Raw genomic sequence first — 24,272 nt, 5'->3', positions numbered from 1 at the left:
TGCCATCTCAACTTAACCTGCACAAACTGTGGTTAATCTTAGCTATGGTTATAGGAAACAAGTTGACTTCAAAGTTATGAAGCTGGTTGGTTTCCACCCAACTTAGTTAAAAATATCTGCACTTGTGCAAACTCCACTAGTAAACATATAGCAAAGTAAAATGTGAAGGCATCCCAGGGCCAATCTGGCTTTTTGCTTGAATTGCCATATACTTCTCATCCTCTGCATGCATATATTCTCCATAACCACTCCTGCTTTCCTCAACTGCTATTGAAAGAGCTGGTGATTCAGCTTGAATATGTTAAGCCACTGAGTCAGAGCTAAAATGTGCTGTAGTGTGTCTTGACAGATTAACTCAGCATTGCTCCAAACTGCCAGTGTTTTCATGGCATCTACTACTTTGCGGGGGTGGGGGCGCCCATTCTGTAGGCCCTGTAGCAAATATCCTTTATTTGAACTCCCAGTTGTTGCTTGTGGTGCTAACACATGTGCATCACACTTAAGATCAGACACTGGGAGCAACTGATTCGCTCATTAATAATAATTTACATAATTGCCTGACAGTGAACATCCTTTGAAGGTTCTCTTTAATTGATTCTTCAGGAGTCTCACTCCCCATTCTCCCCCCCCCCCAGCAACACTTTTCAACATGGTTGCTTTGTTTTCATTAAGTTTGTAATATTTTCATATGTTTAGCGTTTTGATTGGGAAGATGGAAAGGGAAATGATCTTGAGAGGAGATGTAAAAAACTGCCTTTAGGCTGCTTCACATGTGACAAAATTTGCAGGTACGCTGTGTATATTATCCACAGTGTATCCAATTATGTGGGAAAGACAAACACCTTCCTATTTTGAAATTATATACCACAGTCCTTTGGGCATGGGCACTAATATTTTAAAATAAATTCTTGTCCCTCACAACATCTTCATGATCATCATTAATTACCCCACACTGTAAAGAAACTTTCCCAGAGTGGTTTTACAGTAACAACAGTAATAAAATCTAAAACAGCAGCTGGCAGAGCCACATGAAAATCAATTACAGGACATCAAAATAATGGGAGGAACTTTGTTTGTAAATCGCTTTGAGGTCTGTTTGCTCCCCGCCCTGCCCCAGCCAAGCGGTGTATAAATTCTGTGAAATAAATTAATATTCAATTAAGTCATACTCAGATTATACCCCCTGAAATCAATGGATTTCCATTAATTTTAATGAGTCTACTCTGAGTATTGCATTGGATATTATCCTATATCCAATCTGGGGGCTTCTATTGTAGAAATAAACAATTCTAGTGTAAGACAGATTTCTGGCTAAAACTACCCATTTATATTTACAGCCCGTTAGTGACTTGTACTTTAAAGATGCTGAAGTACTTTATCTTCCTTTAAGAGTACTCATTCCAAAGTGGTTAAAAACCAGAAATAACCACCAATTACCCATTCATTAAATCATGTTTACCACCTTTTCCTAAGGTAATTACACAATTACAACATGGTCGTTTATGGCCTGTAAACACAGTCTGTGTTTATAGGCTTCCCTATAAACGCTGGTAGAAATGTCAGAGGTTAATTGTCACCATGGCATGATGTTTACAATGGGATTCATTTCGGCCTGGGAGAAATGATGGTGATACAATCATGCAGATTTTGCTCTTGCCAGTTTATTTCCTCAGCCTCTGATCATTAATTTCAAACTTGTATCATTCGATGTGATTTTCTTGAAGAGAGTACTTTTTGAGTTTTAAGTTTTCTCATTTGCTCTTCTGGGTCAATCTGCTTTAAAATGATCCTCCCCTAAAGTATGGCTCATTAATTGATTGCTTTAAAAAGACATTAGTAGAAGTGAAGAGAACAGGAAAAAATAACAGGGTGGTTTAGCGGAGGCGGTAAGAGAATAAAAACACCCCCTAGGTGGCAGTAGTGAGGCTCAAAGTAGGAGGGGCTGGCTTAGCTGGTTTGCCTGCCTCTCCTACCTCTCACAGTAAGGCCCACAGCCCATGCTGTTATATGTGATAGTAAAAAGCAAGATATCAATAAAACCAACAATAATCTAAAAAAAGGGGATGAACATAGAACAACTTAAACATGGGGGAAAGTTCACTGAAATAAAGCCTATCTCTCTTTGCATTTTCAAAATGGGTCCCCCCCCCCCCCCTTAGAGGTTTGCTGTTGCCGTGGCTATTACTTGTGACAGACCAGTTCTGTTCTGTCTATCAAGGGAAAGTACATCACAGGAGAGGAAAAGCACTGACAGCTCTGTGTTTTGTTGTATTTATTTTGCACGGTGCGCTGTAGTTCTTTATTGTCATCTTAGATGAGGCAGATCAGATAGAGAATGGCAAGGTGCATATTAATCATAGCTTGCCGTCTGAAAAGCGAACCAAGCCACCCTGTAGTCTCGGATGCATGTCTGTCACATGCCAAGATGATTTAGCCCTTTTCCACGTGCTTATGAAACTGAACATATTTTTCTAGAGTCCTTTTAACCTTAATACGCTTAGCACAATCCATCATAGCAGAACTCAGGGGCCTTCACTTTATTTGTTAGAATCCCAAAACTTCAACAGTATTTCTCCAGTCAAAGGAGACAATAATGAAAATGCACTGGCCCCAGTATGGAGGCCTATGTGAACCGATGTGTACATTCACCTGGGCTTCCGTGCTCTTGATAGGCCAGTCTTGTTGCCCCTGCCTCACTGGAATGGAAACCACATGCTGTTGTTGTAGCTTTAAATGCAGTGCTTTTTTTCCTGGGGCGTACACAGGGGTACGCATACCCCTAAACATTTCAATATGAGTAGGAAAATGAGAGTACCCCTAAACATTTTTTTAAAGAAAAAAGCACTGTTTAAATGTATAAGGGAGAAGGGCTGTGCTGCATTGGCTTTGTATACAGAAGGTTCCAGGTGTTGGCTATTTGCAGTATGGTAGCGCTGCAGAGAGCTTGCTGGGGAGACCATGCATTAAAAAGGGACTCAAAAATAACTTAAACAAGGTTTTAATTACAAAAACAAAAACTCCTTATACACTAAATACATTAACAACAAACCAGACCCAACCACCAACCCAACCCCCAGGGTAATGGGAGAGCTAGGTGCTGCTCCTTATATACTACATGCAAATGCTGACACACCTTAATCAATGCAACTCAGCAGCACCTGCTATGTTTCACAGCTGTAAAGCTGGGTCTCGTTATCTTGCTCTGGCCCTTGCTCTGGCCCCTTAAAGACATACACATTAGGTGGAACAATGATGAACCTTTACATTTAAAGAAACCATTCAACATTTCCCCTGCGGTTCATCATTGTGGAACAAAAACATAAAGCATACTTTGTACATGTTTTTCATGTGTAACCTTTGGAAGTGCTTTTGTAAAAATGTCCGCAATTTGATTATCACCTGGGACATATTCAAATACAATCATTTCGTCAGCAATTAATTTCTTTACAAACTCCAAACGTAATCTTAAGACTCTGGTGCGCTGCGTATTGTTTTCTGAACATAGGATAGCAAGTCCACTCTGGGAATCAAGGTAAACTTTAACTGGTAGTGTTACTTGCATCTGTAGGTCTGCGAATACTTGCAGATACCATTCTACATCACGAGTGGCCTGAACGCATGCACATAATTCACTCTCTGTTGTGGAGAGACAAATAATGGTTTGTGTCTGGGACTTCCATTCAAACGGACAACCATTATAACAAAACACCATACCAGACACACCCCTGCAATTATTTTGTTCCACTGCATGAGATGCATCGCAGAAAATTTCAAAACCTTTGTCAATACTTGATGTAAACTGCAACCTATAATGTTTGGTATGTTTAAGGTACATTACCACTCTCTTAAGAGCAGAGAAACATTGTGTAGTAGGTTTTTCCACAAATTTTGCCAGAAAGTGAAAAGCATAAGTTATATCTGGTCTTGAGATTCTTTGAATGAAATTTAGCTTGCCTATAGCAGAACGATACAAAGTTTTGTTAGGAAATGGCTTATCTTCACCTGTAAAGGTGAAACCACACACCATAGGCGTTTCCTTCCCATTTGCATTTTCTAAACGTAGCATTTCAACAAGGTCATCAATTTTTGCAGTTTGATGAACCAGAAAAGATCCATTTTTGCCTTTCTCAATTTGCATGGATAAGTAATTTTTAGCTATGCCTAATTCCACCACATCAAATTTCTTCTGTAACTGTGAAACTACCTCTTCATATTCCTGTTTAGTTTTTGTAGAAATTAACACGTCATCTACATACACACATATTTTTGTCACAGAGTTTGCCCTTTCCTTTATAAACACACAGTTGTCTGCCTTTCCTTGTGAAAAACCAATATTCAGCAATTCTTTTGCTAAAGTTTGGTGCCAATTCCTTCCACTTTGGTGCAGACCATAAAGGGATTTATTTAATTTGCATACCAAACCTTCAGCAGCGTCTATGCCTTCAGGAACACACATAAAAATTTGTTCTTTTAAATCTGCAAACAAATATGCAGTTTTTATATCTAGGTGATAAACAGAATGTCCACGTTGTGATGCATCTTTTAACAAAAGTTTAACTGTTTCATATTTTACACTTGGTGAATAACACAAATCATAATCTTCGCCTGGAATTTGTTGAAAACCCCTAGCAACTAATCTTGCTTTGTACCTTACAACTTCATTTTTGTCATTCATTTTAACTCTATAAACCCATTTTGAATCAATAAGTCTCATATCTGGGGTTTGTGGTACAAGAGACCAAGTGTTATGCTCTTTTAAAGAAGCTATCTCAGAGTTCATAGCTTTATACCAATTTGCAGCTTGGTGCTTAGGTAAATTCTGAACGTCACTGTAGCTTTTTGGCTCAAAAACCACCTTATTGGCATACACAGTATTAAAATGTTCATCTGCAAATCGTTGTGGCTTCTGCCTCTTTCTATCTGAACGTCTTAGTCCAGAAGGGGAGTCAGACTCCTCAGACTTAATGGGACTAAGTGAACTACTAGTTTCAGGTTGTAAATCATCATTGTCGGACTGAAGAGGTCCCTGTAGGCTAAGCTCACGATCAGAAAACTCAAGAGAATCTAACCTATCCTTGGGTGCCTGTGACTTTAAATCATCAAACAAATTATCAGATTCAACAGGCTTTTTGTCTTTTTCCATTAATTCAGAAGCACCATTATTCCCTGCTGCTGCTGCTGCTTCTTCCTCTTCTTCCTCAGTATTATCTATACCATCAGTATCTTGGAAAACAGCAACTCCATTCCAATTTACAGTTTGTATCATGCTTCTGGTAATATGAAATTTGCCAGTTGCTGGTATGTAAATTCTGTACGCCCCCTGCTGGTAGCCCATTAATTTACCCTGGACACTACGCTCACCCAATTTCTGCTTAGCGGGATAATGCATAATTACATCTGAACCCCAAATGCGTAGGTATTTCAGATTAGGGCGTTTTTTAAACAGCTTCTCATAGGGGGTGACATCTAAACCAGAATGATAACTGTGATTTCTAACATAACAAAATGCATTAAGCGCTTCAGCCCAAAAGTCTTTGGGCAGATTAGCATCGTGCAGGCACGTTTTAACCCCTGCCTGCAGGTCACGCTGCACAACTTCAACAAGCCCATTTTGCCAGGGACTTCGGGGGCAAGATAACTCATGAGTAGTCCCCTGCGCTTCCAGGAATTTCTCAAAATCCTCAGAAACAAATTCCCCGCCCCGGTCAGAAAACAGGTTCTTAATTGGTTTGTTAAAGTGCGTTTTTACCCAGTTGCAAAAAACTTTGTACTTCTCAAATGCTTGTGACTTTTCAGCTATTGCATAAGTCCAACAGTATCTACTATACTGGTCTATCAGGGTAAGCCAGTACTTAGAACCTCCTAATGATGGTGGGAGTGGCCCAACTAAATCACAATGTACACGCTCAAATGGCTCAGTTACTTTCCTATCTGAGCACCTACCCTTGCGTGCAACCTTAATCTTATTCTTGCAACAGGATAAACATTGCATAAAGAATTTACATGGCTTTAAGTTGAGGCCATTAACAATATTCTTCGTCCTAATTACATCAGCAAAATTCAAGTGTCCCAGAATTCTGTGCGCCTCGTGGAGACACCCGGAATGAGGCCTTGCATTCCTCAACCCCTGGCTTGACTGTGCTGCTCTGCAATTTATAGGCAATTGGGAGTAGGTGCGAAAATACAGTCTATATAAACCATCAGAGTCCCGGGCATACAATAGACGTTTGTTCCCCTCAAAAAAACTCGCACATTGAATTTAAGAAACGCACACTTATGCCTTGACGAGCAAAACACCTTACTGATAATAAATTGTCCACTGATGGGCAGTAAATGCAGTTCGCTATTGTAATGTTTAAAGAGTCAAGTTTAACAGTACCTCTGCCAAGTGACTGCAAGACTTGTGAATTGGCTAAATGTACATTACCAATTTCCTCTTCGAAAGAAATAAACAAGCTTCGATTGTTGCAAACGTGGTGAGAAGCTCCTGAGTCCACAATAAAAGAATTCCACTTGGCACCTTTAATTCTTTTATGATCTGCAGTCCGAGCGTGAAAAGCTCGCGGCTCGTTTCTGTCTTTACGGTGCGATGTTGGCTGCTGAGATGACACCCGTGACTGACGAGCAGAAACAGGCTTGGGAGTACTTTGCTTTCTTTTGGCTCTGCAGTCCTTTGCAAAATGTCCTTGCTTATTGCAGAACCAACAACACTTTGCAGCTTTAAATGCAGTCGCATCACCACAAGTTTGCATATGACGTTCCTCATTACTTCTGGAAATAGGAGTGCTTATGGCACAAGCCTCCCTTCTATCCAACTCGCCCATTAATCTTGCTGTTACCCCTTCCACAGTTAATTGTGCTGGTGGGACGGCAGATATCTGGCTAGCTACACCATCAAAGTCCTTGTTAAGGGAACAAAGAATTATAAAAACATACTGAATATCAGGTATGTCCATGTCCCTTCGAATTAATTCGCTGCGTATTGCCTCCAGACGTCTCAAGTGTGCTGCCAAATCACCACCAGGCTGCAACTTCGTCTGGTACAGCTGCTTGAAAAACATCAATGCAGACGCTGACTCTTTTCTAACATGCACTGCTGCAAGACTGTCCCACATTTCTTTGGCAGTTTTCTTATTCCTTATATAGACTACTTGCTGGTCGCTGACTGCCAAATTAATTATCGCCCTGGCTTTTGCATCTCCTTTCGACCAAGCATTAGTTACAGGGTCAGGAGGGTCTTCAGTTACATAGGTCCATACTTCCCTAGAGGTCAAAAGCGCCTCCACCCGAAAAGACCATAAACTATAGTTCTCATCTGTTAGCTGTGGGAAGACCAGAGCCTTCTCAGCTTCAGGAACCCGGTCAACCATTCTGGAAATCTTCCAGACCCACAAAAACTACACTAACAGGAGAAGGAGTTTTCAAACCTTTCTCAGAGTCCAAAAATATGCAGTCATCCACTCAGCAGCTGGGCCCATAACCAAAGATGTTGGCTATTTGCAGTATGGTAGCGCTGCAGAGAGCTTGCTGGGGAGACCATGCATTAAAAAGGGACTCAAAAATAACTTAAACAAGGTTTTAATTACAAAAACAAAAACTCCTTATACACTAAATACATTAACAACAAACCAGACCCAACCACCAACCCAACCCCCAGGGTAATGGGAGAGCTAGGTGCTGCTCCTTATATACTACATGCAAATGCTGACACACCTTAATCAATGCAACTCAGCAGCACCTGCTATGTTTCACAGCTGTAAAGCTGGGTCTCGTTATCTTGCTCTGGCCCTTGCTCTGGCCCCTTAAAGACATACACATTAGGTGGAACAATGATGAACCTTTACATTTAAAGAAACCATTCAACACCAGGTTCAATTCCTGGCTTCTCCAGCTGTGTGTGTGGGAAATGCTGTTATTTGAAGCCCTAGAGAACCCCTGCTAAAAATGTGTCAACAGTGCTGGGCTAGATGGATCAACAGTCTGACTCAGTGGAAGATAACTTCCTATGACCCTTATCCGTTTTACCCTGTTGCTGTGTGGAAGTACAAACTGCTTTCCTTTAAAGGATGCCAGGAAAATTATAATTCTGCATTGCACTGAGCTGAAATGGGAGATTCCTGTTTGCAAAGTGGTTCACCTGCTCTAACGCGCTCCTTCCCTCCAGGTTAGGTAATCTACGTGAGACCAGTTGAAAATGGACAGTGTTCAACTCCACTGAAGTGTGGGCAGAGTGCAGTCCCTCTACCTCACTCTTTACAATCGCTTTGCCCAGAGAGAGGGATGAGACCCTGACTTCTCAGTAAACATTTCCTCCCTGAGGTGAGTGCTGCCCCTTTGCAGGGAAAAAAAATATGTCCCCACCCCCAAATGTTACCTTTTTGCTGTGAAAAACAAATCCTGAGAAATTTAATTTGGTATTTCACACAGTTCTAAATTGCCCTTATTTACAGCTTCTAAGCAGCAACTGAAAGAGTAACTTCTTAGAGCCTCCATTTATGCTTGTATTCATGTGTTGCACGGTTCTCATGGGATTATACCACTGTAGAACATACTGATCCATTTGCTTCTCTAAATGCAGCCTCATAGCAAAACTTTGCCCCCCTGAAAAGTGTACAGAACACACTTATGTCCTATTAGATATTACAGCAATGTTCTTAGTTTGTTCCCTCAGCTATATCTTGTGCCTGTTCCTAGAACGGTATTACTGTTTCCTAAGGGTTTTGTTTCGGTATAAATACATTATTGCTAGTAAGGCCATTTTTAGCCAGACTTGCAGAATAACTTCTAGCTGACAGTGTCTTTACGCGCAAAGGTGCTCACTACAATCCATTTCGGGTGAATTTTGTCCTTGCACATGGGGATGAATGTATTAGGTTGCCCTGTCTCAGCTAAATTTGTCCGTAAAGTGATTTCTGAGCAGTGTTTTCCTCTTCTCTGTAAGTGTATTCATCTGCTAAAGGTCACTGCTCTAGGTCTCCATGAAGTTAAATGAAACTAAAAAGTTTCCCTCCCAGCAATTGTGTGGTTGTTTTATGAACTTATTAATTGGGATGATCTTCCCCATGCTTAACATAATAGATTAACCCAAGAATTCTGAATTACTGATGAAACAGCACTTCAGACAGAAATGCATGTTAAGCACAATCTCCAAATCTGAGAGCGACAAAACATCTATATTTTTTTCTAATGGGTTTGACAGTTTGGAATATAATGACCAAACCAAATGTGGCACAATGTATTTTTTGTCTTTGATGGTTTCATTTTGGAAAAATTAGTGCATCAGTTTAGGGACAGGCAAATCTGGCAATTTTGGTTTCTTACTTTCTCATTTTACCAATCTTAAGTTCAATTCTCCACATGATATGATGGATATAACACTATGCCAGGGATCATGGTTTGTTTTCTCCATGTGCTAGTGGAGAGGAGCGAAACAGCTCGTATCAGTGCATTTGCAATAACTCATAAACCATGGTTACTGGACCATTGACAGTTGCAAGAAATTCCGGGGTACCCATGAGATTGCATCTTGGACTGTTGCTGTACCATTTACTTTTTGGTAGACTGCTTTTTTGTGTCTTAACCATAGCATTTGCTATTTCATAGCAAAAACGGCCATTTATTTAGAAGAATGTGCTCCATAACCCTCTGTGAATAAGCTTCTCTGTTTATCACATCATTAGGTCAACTTTGTGCAAATGATTTAAGGTGCACAGTGATGTGTTTTGGCAAGACAGCTGCGTGTCATTGTAAATTGTATTCTTTAGCCACATGAACCAAGAACAAGGAATATTGCTTTGCAGTATTTAAACCTGCAAAATATTGGTACTTTGGAAGCGAGTATGCTCATAAACCTGTTTATGAAGCTATATTTCACATTGTAGAAAATCTGCAAGATCAGTTTAAGGACTACTATAAATGGACCCTGCTTTGGGCACTGACAATTTCATATAATCCCAGTGCTTTTTTTCTGGCGGGATGCAGGGGTACGCATACCCCTAAACATTTTGCGAATCTAAGTTTGGCCTTATTGAGGGGCGGTATTTCACTATGAGTAGGAAAATGAGAGTACCCCTAAACATTTTTTTAAAGAAAAAAATGCACTGTATAAGCCAATAGCCACTTAAGTATTTATCCATTAATGAGGAAAGACCAATCAATTGGGTGGTAACATATTTCCCTGCCTTTTTGAAACCATCAGGAATAAGTCACAATCTTTGACATGAAGCAAAAAGCGATTGTTAAAGTGTCTCAAGGGATCACATAGAAATGTGTGGCAAATTGGTCTGTACTTCTCCATTCACCACCCCACCATCATGGCTTTGATAGAGCAATCCTCCATTAATTGGTCTAATCCTTTTTAAATAAGTATGATACCATAGGGATATGCCCTACTTGTGAACACTCTGAAATTATATCTACATATAATAAAAAACACATAAAAAATTAAAATCAAAGACCACTAATCATTGGGGGGGGGTGTTCTTATTTATTTATATGAAATGTATTTGAGCTAGTTGAAAACTACTTCATAGTGTCTGAACCTTTTTCAACAAACCTGGATGACTTTAACAGAAGATTAGACAAATTCATGAAGGATATGGTTCTCAGTGGCTCCTAGCCATGTTCTGCCTCCATCCTTAGAGGCATAGCTGTCAACTTTCAGATTTGAAAATAAGGGATCAGCAGCCTCGAAAATAAGGGATCAGCAGCCTCACCTGTCCCGGGGACAGTCTATGGGATATCTAACAATCCAGGAGAACAGCGGGTAACGGTGCTGGAATAAGGGAATTTCCCGCAAAAAAAAGGAAGGTTGACAGCTATGCTCAGAAGCAGTATGCCTCTGTATGAGAGATAGCCAAATATGTCAATTAATATTTCTCTCAGTCTCTCATTTTACTAATCTTAAATTTAGTTTCCCACAATTCCATATCAGTTTGCTATTAAAAAATAAATAAATCCTAATGAAAATGTATTAGAATTTTAGTGCATTTTCTCCTAATATACACATTTTTGCAAAACAATTTCCTCTAATACAATACATTTTGTATGTTATTTTCACTAAATGCAAGCTTTGCCCCAGTATATGCATTTTTGTACAGATTACTTGGATGGAGAACTGCAGTTCAAATTACTCCCTCACCCCTACTCTTTATACCAGTTTCTGGAATCACAGGTGGGGGTAGCAGTGTTGCACTGTGGGCTCCTCACCAGCACGTGGTTGGCCACTGTGAGAACAGGATGCTGGGTTAGATGGGCCTTTGGTCTTATCCAGCAGGGCTCTTCTTATGTTCCTACCAAACAATTGGTACAAAATTAGTCTCTCAATTAGAACTGAACCATAAAGTTGATAAAAGGGTTTTTTTTTAATCTGCACCAGAGCTGAACACAGTTTTGTAATGGTTCTGTTATCAGCTGCATATTTTCAGGATATTTCTCCAAGAGCAAATTGAAAAAGGAATGTGAAAACATGCCAATCAAGCAAATGGCAGGAGGAAATGTGTTGCATGTAACTCAGCTGAGCAGTATCCTCATTACATAATCAAAGTTTCATATAAGCTTTGAGAACTTTTCCCATTCTTCATGTTTCCCACAAAGTTATGTAAAAAAAAATGGCAAGCTTTTCAATAGCAACAAGCAGCCATCCTTTCAACTGCTTATTCCTGCAAGGACCATGATTTTTTAAATAAAAAAAATCATACAAATGTAAAGGATAAGTACATTCAACGCCTGCTAAACAAAAGCATTCAGATGGGTATTTTAAGCCAGACTATTTACTGTTGAACAACAAACAAACACGGTAATCAGTCTTTAATGAAACAGAACACAAAGAGATTTTGATTTAGTGTTGTTTATGCAAAATGAAAGGAACATAAACCACTCCATAATGTGGAAAAGAATTATAGTGTAATTGAATAAGAGCTGGCTAGATCCGGAAAGTGTCTGTGAAAATAAATTAGAAAGCTGCAGAAGCTGCTGAAAGGACAGAATGCTGCTAGGGTATAGCTTGGTAAAATAAGACATGCAACCGGTGTGCATTTGGCTCTAGTAACGGGGTGGGGGTGGGAGGCCTGGATCTCTGGTGGAGGACAACAAAAGGAGCACAGCAGGAACAGGCCACATGGTTGTGTGAGAAGGTAAAGGTGTGATTGTGAAAGAGAAGAGGTTTTAGCAGGAGAGACTGGATTTAAGTAGATTTACCTGAAAGGTCACAAAAAACAGGAATGCAAAAACAAAATGCATTGTGTGTGGTAGCCCTCTCCAGGCGTTTGTTCTATAAGTTCAGAGAACAGGTGGAGAGGAACCAGGGCCCCAACCCCATGAACATCTCCACCAGGTCTCATGACCTCCACCCATTCAGTAGCAGTTCTGAATGGGAGTGCTACATTAATCAAATATTTTTCCAGTGTAGGGTCCTCCTGATTGTATGGAGGAGGCTGCACACACAGGGGGCTTCCAAGTGTGTGTGGGAGGGGGGTTGTATCCAGTGAAATTCTCCCATTAGCATGTGAAACCTGCATCCAAGGTCACTTCGCTACTCCAGTTTATGGGGCTATGCTTTCCACAGCTCCACCAAACTCAGAAACAGCCATATCTTTAAGAGCCAAGTTGAGATACTATATCTTTGGTCTTCTCCAGAGTGAAAACTGCTGCTGGTTGGTGGTGGAATCTTCTTCTTTTCATCCCAGGAGAATGTGCAGGACATATTTCACACAGCCCTGCCAACGTTTCCACTCCATGGACACAAGTGTCGCACCATGCCACTTTGCTTCCATCACAAGTACACAAGCAGCGTGTTTTTACCCCTGGTTAACCTGCCCCTTTCCCTGCCATCTAATGAAGAACCTGCTCCTCAGGCATAAACTGGTGGCTCCTCAAACTCCTTGAAAATTTAGCAGGATGAAATGGTTCAGGTGAGGGAGTGGGATGCAGTCAGTGCATGGCAGCTGTAGCCAACATGGTGACCTCCAGCAGTTGTGGACTACAACTCCCATCATTCCTGATCGTCAGCCATGCTGGTTGTGGCTGATGGGAGTCGCAGTCCACAAAGGTCTGGAGGGCACCATGTTGCCTAACCCATATGAATATCTACCTCCAGCTTTAAGGCGCAGGTCCATTAGCATTTGGCATAATGAAAATGCACAAAGCATAGGTTTCACTATATCCCTTCAGGATATGACTCCACTTGTCCTTTTCTTAGCACTGACACCACACTATACCGGTCGGTCAGAAATGGCTCCCTACACTAATCAATACTGGGCATCAGACCTGAGTTAGGGATGCTGCATGGCCATCTGGGGAATTTCACATATCTTTTTGTACATTATAGAACAAGCCTTGGATGCCTGCCTGAATTTCATCAGCTAAACGAAATGCCTGTTTCCGGCAAAGGTTGATGTAGCAATAATAAGACTAGTCACAGAGACAGTGTTCTTTGCTCTTACTCTGCTTCTGTGGCAGTTTGCTATGCAGCAAGCTATTTGTTATATTCAGTGATCTGTCAGAGAAATGGGAAGGGTTTTTTGTATGTTTTTTTTAGCCACACCAAACACAGGCCTTTGTTTTAGAAGTTAACGGTGGCATGGAGGGAAATCCCCTAAGTGGAACACTGAAAGTTTCCTTTTACAGAATCAGACCACTGACCTGTCTAGCTCAGTTAGGAACATAGGAAGCTGCCTTATACTGAGTCAGACCATTTGCTTATCTAGCTTTCTGTTGTCTACGCTGACTGACAGCAGCTCTCTGCAGGGAATCAGGCAGGAGACCTGGAGATATCAGGGATTGAACTGGGACCTTCTGCATGCACAGTGGACACTCTGCTACTGAACTATGGCCCTTTCCCTTATCAGCTACTGCCTCCTGGTAGTGGTTCTCCAGACTTTTAGACATTCACCCTGTGGTGGATTGTGTTTGACCAGAAAGGTCACCAAGATAAGAAGACCCGTACTCCATACACCAAAGGCAATTATATCTTCATCCTACCCCTTTCAGTTCTTTAAAAAAGCATTGTCTGGGTCCAGCATCACTAGTACTGGACACATCTCTTTCCCCATATGTAAAATGGTAATAATATTCATAGCCTTCATAGGATAATGGTGAAGACAAAAGGTTCCAGTGGCTCTGTCCATTAAAAGCATGATACAAACTGTGATTAATTTCTGCAAGAAATTGCAATGTTCTGTAAGAATGTCTGTGTTTTCTTTAAAAAGCACTTTAATCCAAGCCTCTTTACCAGCCTTTTTTAACCTATGGTCCGCAGATATTGTTGGACTACAACTCCCACCATCCCTTACCACTGGTCCTGCTAGCTAGGGATGATGGGAGATGAAATAAAATGGAAGAAAGGTGTAGATTTTAAAATCTGCCCTGCCTTGGGTTTCTTCCATTTTATTTCATTTCATTTTTTGGCAGGAAGTGTCTGGTACCTTGAAAAACCCCAGTTCCTTTAATGAACACTCAGTTCTAAATATAAGGCCCGTATTTGGCTATTCAGAATTAGCTACTTTTCAGAATTGGTGTTTTCTGCATGAGCTTACAATTCTAAATTAAGACAAATGATAGATCTAGCTGGACAAAAGGATAGCAAAAAGGGGAAATGATCTTACAGCAATTAAACAGCAAGGCTAATGGGTGGCAATTGTAGTTCACAGTTTCAATAAATGTCATATAATGACTTTCAATGTAAAGGAAATAAAAAGGCAGATGTTAGAGCATGCTGAAGAAAAGAGCTGATTTCTGTTATGGATTCTCATCCATCTCAGGCCAAAGCAAAATTGAGCTATGAGGATGGGAGGATGTTGTTTGCTTTGCTGAAAGAGTCTTAATTAAAAGGATTGCTCTTTGGGTTATAAGGCTTCAACAGATAAGTATAAATATTGTTCAACATGTAAGCATCCCCCCCCCAAATAACATTTCTAAAGAAGTATAACCCTCATGTTTTATTTATTTAGCACTTATATGGAATTTTCTGAGTGGAGTCCTGAGGTTTGCAGACACACCAAAAGAAAAATACTTAGGGGAAAATAATCTGGGCATGGGAGCAAGAACTGAATAACTGTCCAGTGAGATCACATTCAATTGGCATAGAATGGTGACTGACAGTTGAGGGGACAGATGGACACAGAATATAGCATTATGGAATGTGTTATTACAATCTTGGCTGTGAGTCCTGGAAGACCTGCTTTGTAGGCCATTTCTACCTGGCCTGGGTGGGCAGAGCGTGGGCTGACTCCAGATACAAAAGTTGAGGCTGCTGAACAGACTCCTGGGCTGGGGTGATGTTTGGGGGGTTTTGTTGAAGGGGGTTGTTGCTGCTGGTTTGTTTAAATCTTTGTTTTAGATTTTGTTGTGATTTATGTTGAAATTGTTCTGTTTGGTTTTGTATCTTTTAAAGTTGAGTTTATTCTTTAAGGAATACTTTTGTTTTGTTGTAGTTATGCATTTTTTCATGTTGTAAGCTGCCTTGAGCATGGTTTGAATTGTGGAAAGGCGTCATACAAATGAAATTCCGTATGTAATGGCTGGTTGAATGGCTGAAAAACTGAACAGGAGTGATCCACAATGCAGGGTTTTGAGGCAGGACCTGCATGCAATAATGATGCTGTTATAATCAGGATACCACCAGTGGAAAGGCCCTGTCTCTGCTTACCAAGAGCCTAACTCATGAATGCAGAGACACTGAAAATAGATCACAAGCAGGCAGTGAAAAGCAGAGTGGGATATGGTGGTGCCAGCTCATGCAAAGATCCTTGGTGTGAGACTACAGGTGCTACACAGATACAACAATGTTCCTTTATTCCGCTGGGGAATATTGGAGGGTGTGTATTGAGTGTACTGCAAAAGAAATAAAAATAAAAATATTATCGCCTTTTAAACTGTGTGGGTTTTTTTGTTTTGTTAGTATGCTATGTATTTTTGTGTTTTTATATTGTAAACCACCCTCTGATCCTTGGATGAAGGGTGGCATAGAAATTTAACAAATAAATAAATTATAGGTTTATATATATTAAAAAAACCAAACGGAATAAAACTTGAATGATAAGGACTTGCATTAAGGAAGGGGAAGGGACCTAGTGATACAACACACCAAATTTAGTTGCAATCCTAAACATACTTGCTTGAGTTTTTTAAAAAGGGTATTGAACTTAGTGGGACTTACATTCAAGTAAACATGCACAGGACTGAGCTGCACATTATATGCTCTGTAAGACAGAAAGTTGTGCAAAATTAAATCCTTTTGTTGTAATCTCTCTCTTTTTAAAGGAGGATATTTTATAGTGCAGTAGCAGAAATCTTGCTTCTCCATATGGATTTCTACAACATGCCACTCTGTTCGAATGAAATCACATTTAGATATAGAATAGGCTTCAGATTTTCTGGAGAAGTTAAAAGAAAAAGATTATACTAAGCAAGCAAAACCTCAGCTTTTGTATAATTTGAATTTGCTGCACTGGCTAGAGATAGTGATTATTTTAACCAGTGAATTGTAAGAGGCATTTGAGTAAATTAATCTCAAAATAGATTTCACTGTCTTCTGCAAGGATACAGTGACGCATCTCAAAATTCCTTTGATAGATGCCTTTTGTTGGAACAATGAAAGCAATAAATGGCGATACTTTATCAGAACTCTTCAGTTATGTCTCCAGACACAAAAAGAAAAATAAGCACTTGATTAGTAAAATAATGGCAAAGTGCATAGGCATGAAAGGTAATCCAAAAATGATAAAAAAGGATCAGACTGACCTAAAAAGTGTACCATGTGTAAAACAAGAGACCAAAATGTGTGGCATACTGAATGGCAATGAGCTTGGAATTTTGTTTGTAAAACAATCCTATCTTCATGTTTCCTAGCCTTGAGTCACTGTGTCTTGGAATGTCTGTGAAATAAATGGTTCTGACTTAGGGCACTTTCAGACATATCTTTGGTAGTGCTATAGCTTTTGGGTTTGGTCGGGGGGCTTTTCTGCATGCTTCCATATGACGCTATCATCGTTCCATTGTTATTCTGGAATATCGCAGTCGCCAAAGTGCATTTGTGAAAGATCCAGAATGGTTCAGCTATGTTTTCATTGTGAATAAGTTACTTGGAGCTTTCTCCTGCTTTTGTGTATAGTGGTGGCAGGGTGGTTTGAGCACTAGTGTGGGTGGAAAAAAGCACAATCACCCTCTAGAAAACAGGGACACGTGGTTGGTGGTCTATGACAATTTTGCTCCCCAAAACACTGGAACAAACAGCAGCTATAGAACTCTGAATAGTATACTGTGGGTTTTGAAACCAAGTTAGGATGATGTCCGCTCTCTGAGGCAGTGCCCAATGATTCAGTGGGTACTGAGACCAAAGTGAAGAACTATATGCAAAGAATCCTTGTGGTGAGGGGTTTTTAACCTGCCAGTGAGTTTGCTGCAATTGGGTGACAAGCAGTAGTCCTCCAAGTGGCTCCTGCTTACATTCGACCTTCTGTTTTCATTTTTGATCTTCCCATTATCTGAGCAACTGACTTTCATTCCAGACAGGGCTGGGATGTTTTGCCACATAAGGCAAAACAGGAAATGGTTCTCCCCTCCCCACACTGCCTCCACTGCCACCTCTGCCACTGCCTGGGGCGACTGGAGACAGTCCAGGGAAGCTCCAGTGCAATGAAGGAGGCCAAAGAGGAACAGGCAGTGGCAGTGGAGCAGGAGGTAGAGGTAGAGGCGACAAGCACAGGAGGTGGCAAGTGGCACACCCCTCGGGGCATAGATCTGCCGCCCCTTCCAGTTGTCCCCAGCCTGCTGCCTGAGGCAACTGCCTCACCTTGCCTCAAGGGCAGGCCGGCCCTGATTCTGGTGGCCACAGAGGCTGTCCACACTGTTCACACCTGAAATTAATCTGCTTTACTACTGCTTGTGGTGCTGTGGGTATATTCAAGCCTGCCTTGTAATGGTGTGGTGTCTGCTGTCTTTTGGGTCCAGGTTGTCACCCGCTGCCCCATTATCCAGGTAGCTCCAGCAGAGTCTTACATTCCTCAAGCTGACTTATGCGCAGATCAAACAATCGGCAAGACAAAGGCAAAATTCACTAACGGCACCAGCACTCCAAGGTGAGCACAATTCTTGTATTTTTCAGAGGAATGGCACACACACAGAGAGAGAGAGCTATTTTCACAGAGTTAAAAGTTATTGTCAATACTGGGGCACACGTACCAAAGACAATCTCAGATGTCAGTTACAAAATTGCCATCTGTTGTATTGCTTTGCACGGACTTCTCATCTTTCCTGCCATTGCTATTGTGCTTTACAGAGTGGATCATAAACCAGACGTCTCACAAGTGCGTTTTTCATGCTTTTAGGAAGACGCGTTAGAGTGCCAAATGAGAACACGTTGAGAAAATTTCCTATTTCTATTTTTCCTTCCACTTACTTGTCATTTGTGGGGTTGATAACTGGAATTACAGCAAACCTAATGGTATCTGAAGAAACAACTTGACGCTTTCCCTGATGCAGCCTCGGCACTTAAAGAGAAGAGAGAGCTCTCCTGCTGTTTATTCCTGGGGAGCCTCACACAAACAGGAATCAAATGCTGACCGTCCATGCATCCGTCCATGTAGAGTCTCAGTCTTGGGCTGGGGGGAGCAGAGGCTGGAGCCTGTAAAGCCCCTAGGCATACTGTCAACACCCCTTCTGGGCATATTTGGGATTTGAGTGCTCTGTGCTTGAACAAGATGCTCTGCAAAGGGCAGTAAAGCAATGCCTCCATTCTATTGTCCACAGATGTCCATTTGGGTTCCATTTTAGTACGGTTCATTTGATGCGAGAACACAGATAAGTAGCTTGTACATAGCCCTCTGAAAGAGACAAATAGAATTAGGCAAGGGGGGATATAGGTGATATTTGCTGCATTTGCTTTACTACTTGCGAGCTCTGCAAAGGTTGGTGTTTCAATAGGTGTGTAGATAAGTACACCAGGCTGCATCAGAAGAGAGGGCTGGGGAGGTGGGGCAGCTCCATCAAGTTCACTCCAGGGTGTCTTCAGAATTTGGGTTGTTGTTGTTGTTTTTAAAAATGTATGGATCGTTTGCTTTGAATTTTAGGCGGTAGCTTTTAATTGCAGGGTTTAAAACTGTTAGGCTATCTTTGCAGGCAGCCTAAGCTGACTTGCTTTAAATTTTCTGGCACATCTCATCAACTATGAATGATTTTTTAAACTTCCAGTCTCATCTTTGAGGAAATTAAATATCGGTAATGAGAATGAAACTTTTCAATATTGCCGGGGGAGGGGGTGGGCGGTGAGAATAAAGTTCAACATTCTGCTCTGTTGGTATGTTGTTGTTGTTGTTTAGTCGACTCTTCATGACCCCATGGACCAGAGCACGCCAGGCACTCCTGTCTTCTCTATTGGTATAATCACTTCCAATAAAACCTTCCAAGGTGCGTTCCAAAGCTTCAGTCTTACAGTTCAAAAAGCAATTCATCAAGCAGACCTAAAATTACTCATTTATTCTAAGTTGGAGATTCAGTTTCCATGCTAGTTGTCTGAAGTACAAAAGATCTGTTTTAAGAATGTAATCAACCAAATAAGATGGTAATGTGGCAGAAATGTTGGAATAAATTCTGCCTTAGAAGCACCTTGGTGCTAAAACAGCAATGAGTCAAATGTCTTTCATAGGTCAACAGGGAAAGAAAAGTGTCAGTTTCACTTGTATCCAAATGATAAGTGCTTGCTTAAGAGATGTAGCAAATCAGTTACCTATAGCCTGCAAAATGAGAATCTCATTTCTGAGATACATATTTATGAAAGAGCTGGCAGGGGGTGTGGGGAAGAGACGGACTGTTTCCAAATACCTTTTTAGCTTGCTGTACATGAAAAGAGACATAAGCAGGCAGAATTGCTAAAATGATGGCAAAGAGCGTGGAAGGAAAAGTAATCAGAAAATGATGGGAGAAAAATCTGACATCATAAATGTGCTGTGAAGCAAATGATAATCTTTGCTTCTTTATTCAAGTACACAGTATTCAAGGCAAGAGCTCATATTTTTCACGTTCTAAGAATCTGACTGCTCTTTTTGATGTACTCATGAAGGCCGCTATAACGTATAATATATAATGCCTGCATACAGAATATGTTTATAAGCTATGCCAGTTAATCAGAAAAGAATTTGTGGCCTATCACCACCCTTTCCTTCTCAGTGACGGGTGGGGCAAGATGCGACTCTTACCTTTCTGCAGTACGCTGCATTCCCATCCCATCAAACCCAGGTTTCTGCACCATCACCTGCCTTTCTCCATCCAGGCACACAAGATTCGTTATCCCAGTTCAAGGGCCTGCTTCTTGAGCCCTTGCTTAAACTTAAGCCCTTTTGAAAATGCAGTGACTGGGAATATGAAACTCCTTAGGCCAAGTCACATCATTGGTTCATGAGTCCAGGACTGCCTGTTCTGATCGGCAGTGGTTCTCTAAAGCCTGAAGCCTGATTCTGCTACCTGAGTTTTCCTCATAACCTTGGGGTCGGACCCCACTTCTTCAGGGTATGAGACCAGGGAGAGCAAGAGAGGGAATTGCTCTCAGGGCCAAACCCACAAGCCCCATACCACCCGGAAGCACATTTTCAGGAAGAGCTCATGGTGCCAACATGCCTCCAACCCAAGAATGTCACGTTGCCCTCCTCTGACTCTGAGGGCTCAGAAGCCCTAGTGCAACCGCATTCAGAGTCAACTACTGTTCAAGTATGCTGGGCACCTTTACATGAAAAGTCTCCTCTCAGCAAAGGCAGAGCTAAGCTGCTGGCAAAGAGCTGCAGGTCCTATATCAGGCTCAGTCTGAGGATGGATAGCTTAGTTGGTTAGAGCATGGTGCTGATAATGCCAGGGTTGCAGGGTTGATCCTCATATGGGACAACAGCATATTCCTGCGTTGCAGGGGGTTGGACTAGATGATCCTATGGGTCCCTTCCAACTCTACAATTCTATGATTCTATGAATACTGCTGCTGAAGCAACTTCTGAGCCCTGCCCTTACGAAGTCTCCAGCATGAGCCCTGCATGGCACTGCCTCATCTGTGTTGAGATCAGCACTCTCGTCAGAACAGTTCCTCTTAACTTGAGAAGCTGGGAATTGAACCTACACAGAGAGCATGTGCTGTGCCCACCAACAGTGCTTGAAGACAAAACATAAAAACTAACCCACCCATCCCAAACTCCAGACTTTCTCTAACGGTGGAACTTCTTTGCATGAAAGATCCTGTGCATATGGCTACTCATGGCTCACTCTGGGACAAACCGTTAAGATGAAAAGTAGTAGACACTTATCTGCTACGAACAACTCTATGTGACTGTATCATTTACTTTGAATATGCATGAAATGTTTCTTGCGGGATAGGGGTATAGGAAGGATTGTTTCTTATGTGTGTTTTTTTGAAATTGAAAAATGACGCTTTTCTATAAAAGGATTCTGTAGATATATTGCCAGCCTATGGCTCCAAACAGACATGCTCATTTGTCTGTTCATGAGATGATGCAGTTGTTGTAGAATAGTACTCCCTCTAGCTACATCTTGGTGGTATTGACTTACTTCTTTACATAGTGTGCTGCTAAATGTATACGTATGTCGGAGGTTTTATTGTAGGCTGTGCTGCAAAAAGCTTGTGGAACCTTGACAGAGTGAATTAATCTTCCCACTGCTGCTGTTCTCACAAGCTTTCCTATGTTTTATATATTTTAAATCAAATTAAGATGGTTTCTGATGAAACATAATGAGTGGGGGTGGCAGGGGAGGAAGGAAGGAGGAAGGCCACAATTTTACTTCTGTTCCCTATGTAACACCTACAGTAAGAGGAGGAGCAAGTCTCTCACCAAGGTCAGGTGTTCAGGTTTTTTCCAGCATGTCTGGTGCTTGTGCAAAGGGGAAATTTAATGCGCCATTCTCAATTTTGGATGATACGCTACAAACACAAATGAAGCAAGAACAATGACAGGCTAGCCATTTCATCCTGTAATTTTCACATCTGGTCTTAATTTGATTTTGGAAAGTGCAAAACCGGAAAATTCTAGACAGCTGTGAGGTGGTTTACCTGTGATGACTGCAGCTTCAAGAGATGACTGGCATGTGTTACTGGGCCATTACTCATTCTTACTTTTGATGGGCCTCTCTAGCAGTTATAGCCTACACAGGTTACACCAACCTCCCTGCAAATGAAACATCTAAAGGGCACCAGTTTGGTGAAGGCTGGGTAATATTTTGGAGTCCAACTCTCATCATCCCTGACCACTAGCCATGCTGGTTGGCAAAGATAGGAGTAGGACTCCAACAACATCTGGAGGGCACCACATTGGGGAAGGCAATTTAGATCACACACATATATAACCACCTGTTTAAATACAGCTGTATTGGTTTCCAGGTGGTTTCCAGTCCCAATTCAAGGTGCTCACATTAGTGCTTAAAGCCCTAAATGTCTTAGACCCCAAATATCTGAAAGACCCCTTACCTTCCCTCTTGGGTGCTAAGCTCAGCAGAGGGGGGCCTTCTTGGTTGTTTGCCTCCATCTGAAGATTGGGGTGGGTGATGGCCTGGGAGAGGGCATTCCCTCCCCACAGAGGTGCATCTGGAAACTTCATTACACAGTTTTCAGTGGATGCTGAAGGCACACCTCTGCACTGTGGCCTTAAAAAACCCCTATCCTGGGACCTGTTGCCCAAAGTTACCTATCTATTCTTGTTTTATATTTGGCTTTGTTTACTTTAGCATGACTGTGAACTTTCATGAAACCTGAATTATTTCCTCTTACCTGTCACTGTTTTCAGGGGTGTGTGTGGGTTTTTCCCCTAGAAAGAAAATCCTTGCAATTTCTCTTTCTTTTTTGGGAAGCCCCCAGCAAAGTAATTTGCATCATGAACTTTCTGAGCGTCTTTTCTGAAAGTCTTTTGGCTTGATTTGTATGTCAGCTGCCCTCCGGACCGCCTCCATGGAAGGCCTCCTGCCGCGGGTGTGATTGCTAGGCTCTCGACAGTAAGATTCAAACTGTGACCAAATATCTGAGGAAGGCTGAATTGGTACTTCCACCTTCTTTTTCCTGCTGCGATACACAAAATCATTTTCCATTGGCAAAACCCATACACCCTAAATAAAAATCAGGGTTTGTGATTAAAACACACACGCACACAGCAGGTGGCAAGTGATTTTCCATTCTCTGTACCATTCTAGCCTCACAGCTAGTTAACACGCCGCCTCATCTTCTTTAATCATGATTTCTCTTTTGCCTGCCAGCCTGATTTGCATGATGGGCCATGACTTCCCTGAAGGAGTCTTGAAGTGTTTTCAAACATCTCAAGTCGGAGCTCTCTCAAGAGAATCTTCCTTGTTTTGCTGGACGCTTTGAGAATAGTTAACGTTTCCTACATCACAAGAAGAGCCATGTTGGGAAAGAGGAAGCCAGGCTTTGCTCTTAAAAATTGTCCCAAAGCTTCTTTTGGTATGAAATGTGGCAGACTTCCTCACAGATTCACCTGTGCTCCAGCACCTGTGCAGACTTCCTTATTTCCTTTCGGGTATTGCTGCATACACTGCCTTATGACTTGAAAGGCTTAAAAATAAATAAATCAGTGCACTCCTCTTATTCACTTAGGGGTGGAAGGATTTGTCCATTTTGGTTCTGTCCATTTCTCATTTTTCCAATCCTGAATTTAGATTTCTATATTTGACAGAAATTTGCCATTTTTTAAAAAAACAACCATGAAAATTCATCAGAATTTTAGTGTGAATTTCTGCTGATAAACAGATGTTTATAATCCAGCTTTGACTAACGTACATTTTTTTTTGCAAGCAATTTCACCTAATAAAATTTGTTTTTAAAAGCTATTTTTACTAACATGCTCATTTTATTCCCTCTTTCCCCTAACATGCATTTTTGTAAACTGTGTTTAGTTGGATCATAAAATCATAGAACTGCTGAGTTGGAAGGACTCCTGTGGGTCATCTAGTTCAACCCCCTGCAGTGGTATCACAAAATTTGGATAAGTGTGAAATTTGAAGGATAGCTGTGTTTTGGTTTGCAGATTGTTTCAGAAAGTGTGAATCCAATTGATTCGGCTTTAAATGCATACTGGATCAAATTTCTTCTCTCGGTATATCCTTGTTATGAGTGAGTCTGCTGTTCAGTTTACATCCCAATTTTCTTCCAAGAAACTCAAGGCAGCCTACATGCAGTAGTAGCACATGTGGTGAGGTGGAACCATGCAGGCCTCCTCCCTGCCTTGACACTGGCATTACTGCTGATTACCTGGACAGGGCTGGGGTGGGACAGG

At 41.3% G+C, this 24,272-nt stretch overlaps 1 long non-coding RNA gene across 3 annotated transcripts; it reads left to right on the top strand.

Annotated features, from left to right (window-relative positions):
* The first annotated feature begins 1,940 nt into the window (after positions 1-1,940).
* LOC309330909 lies at positions 1,941-19,621 on the top strand. Of its 3 annotated transcripts, none has more exons than XR_014151639.1 (4): positions 1,941-1,981; positions 8,165-8,319; positions 17,950-18,077; positions 19,317-19,621. It is a non-coding gene; the product is annotated as an uncharacterized lncRNA (long non-coding RNA). The 3 variants fall into 3 exon arrangements; XR_014151640.1 differs by lacking the exon at positions 1,941-1,981 and adding an exon at positions 1,989-2,284; XR_014151641.1 differs by lacking the exon at positions 1,941-1,981 and having other exon boundaries at positions 7,899-8,319.
* The last annotated feature ends 4,651 nt before the right edge of the window (positions 19,622-24,272 follow it).

The sequence above is a fragment of the Podarcis erhardii genome (genome assembly GCF_964252035.2).
Source record: "Podarcis erhardii genome assembly, chromosome: 1".
NCBI lineage: Eukaryota > Metazoa > Chordata > Lepidosauria > Squamata > Lacertidae > Podarcis > Podarcis erhardii.
Note: the sequence above shows the minus strand (reverse complement) of the source record. Positions and strands in the feature narration are given on the sequence as shown.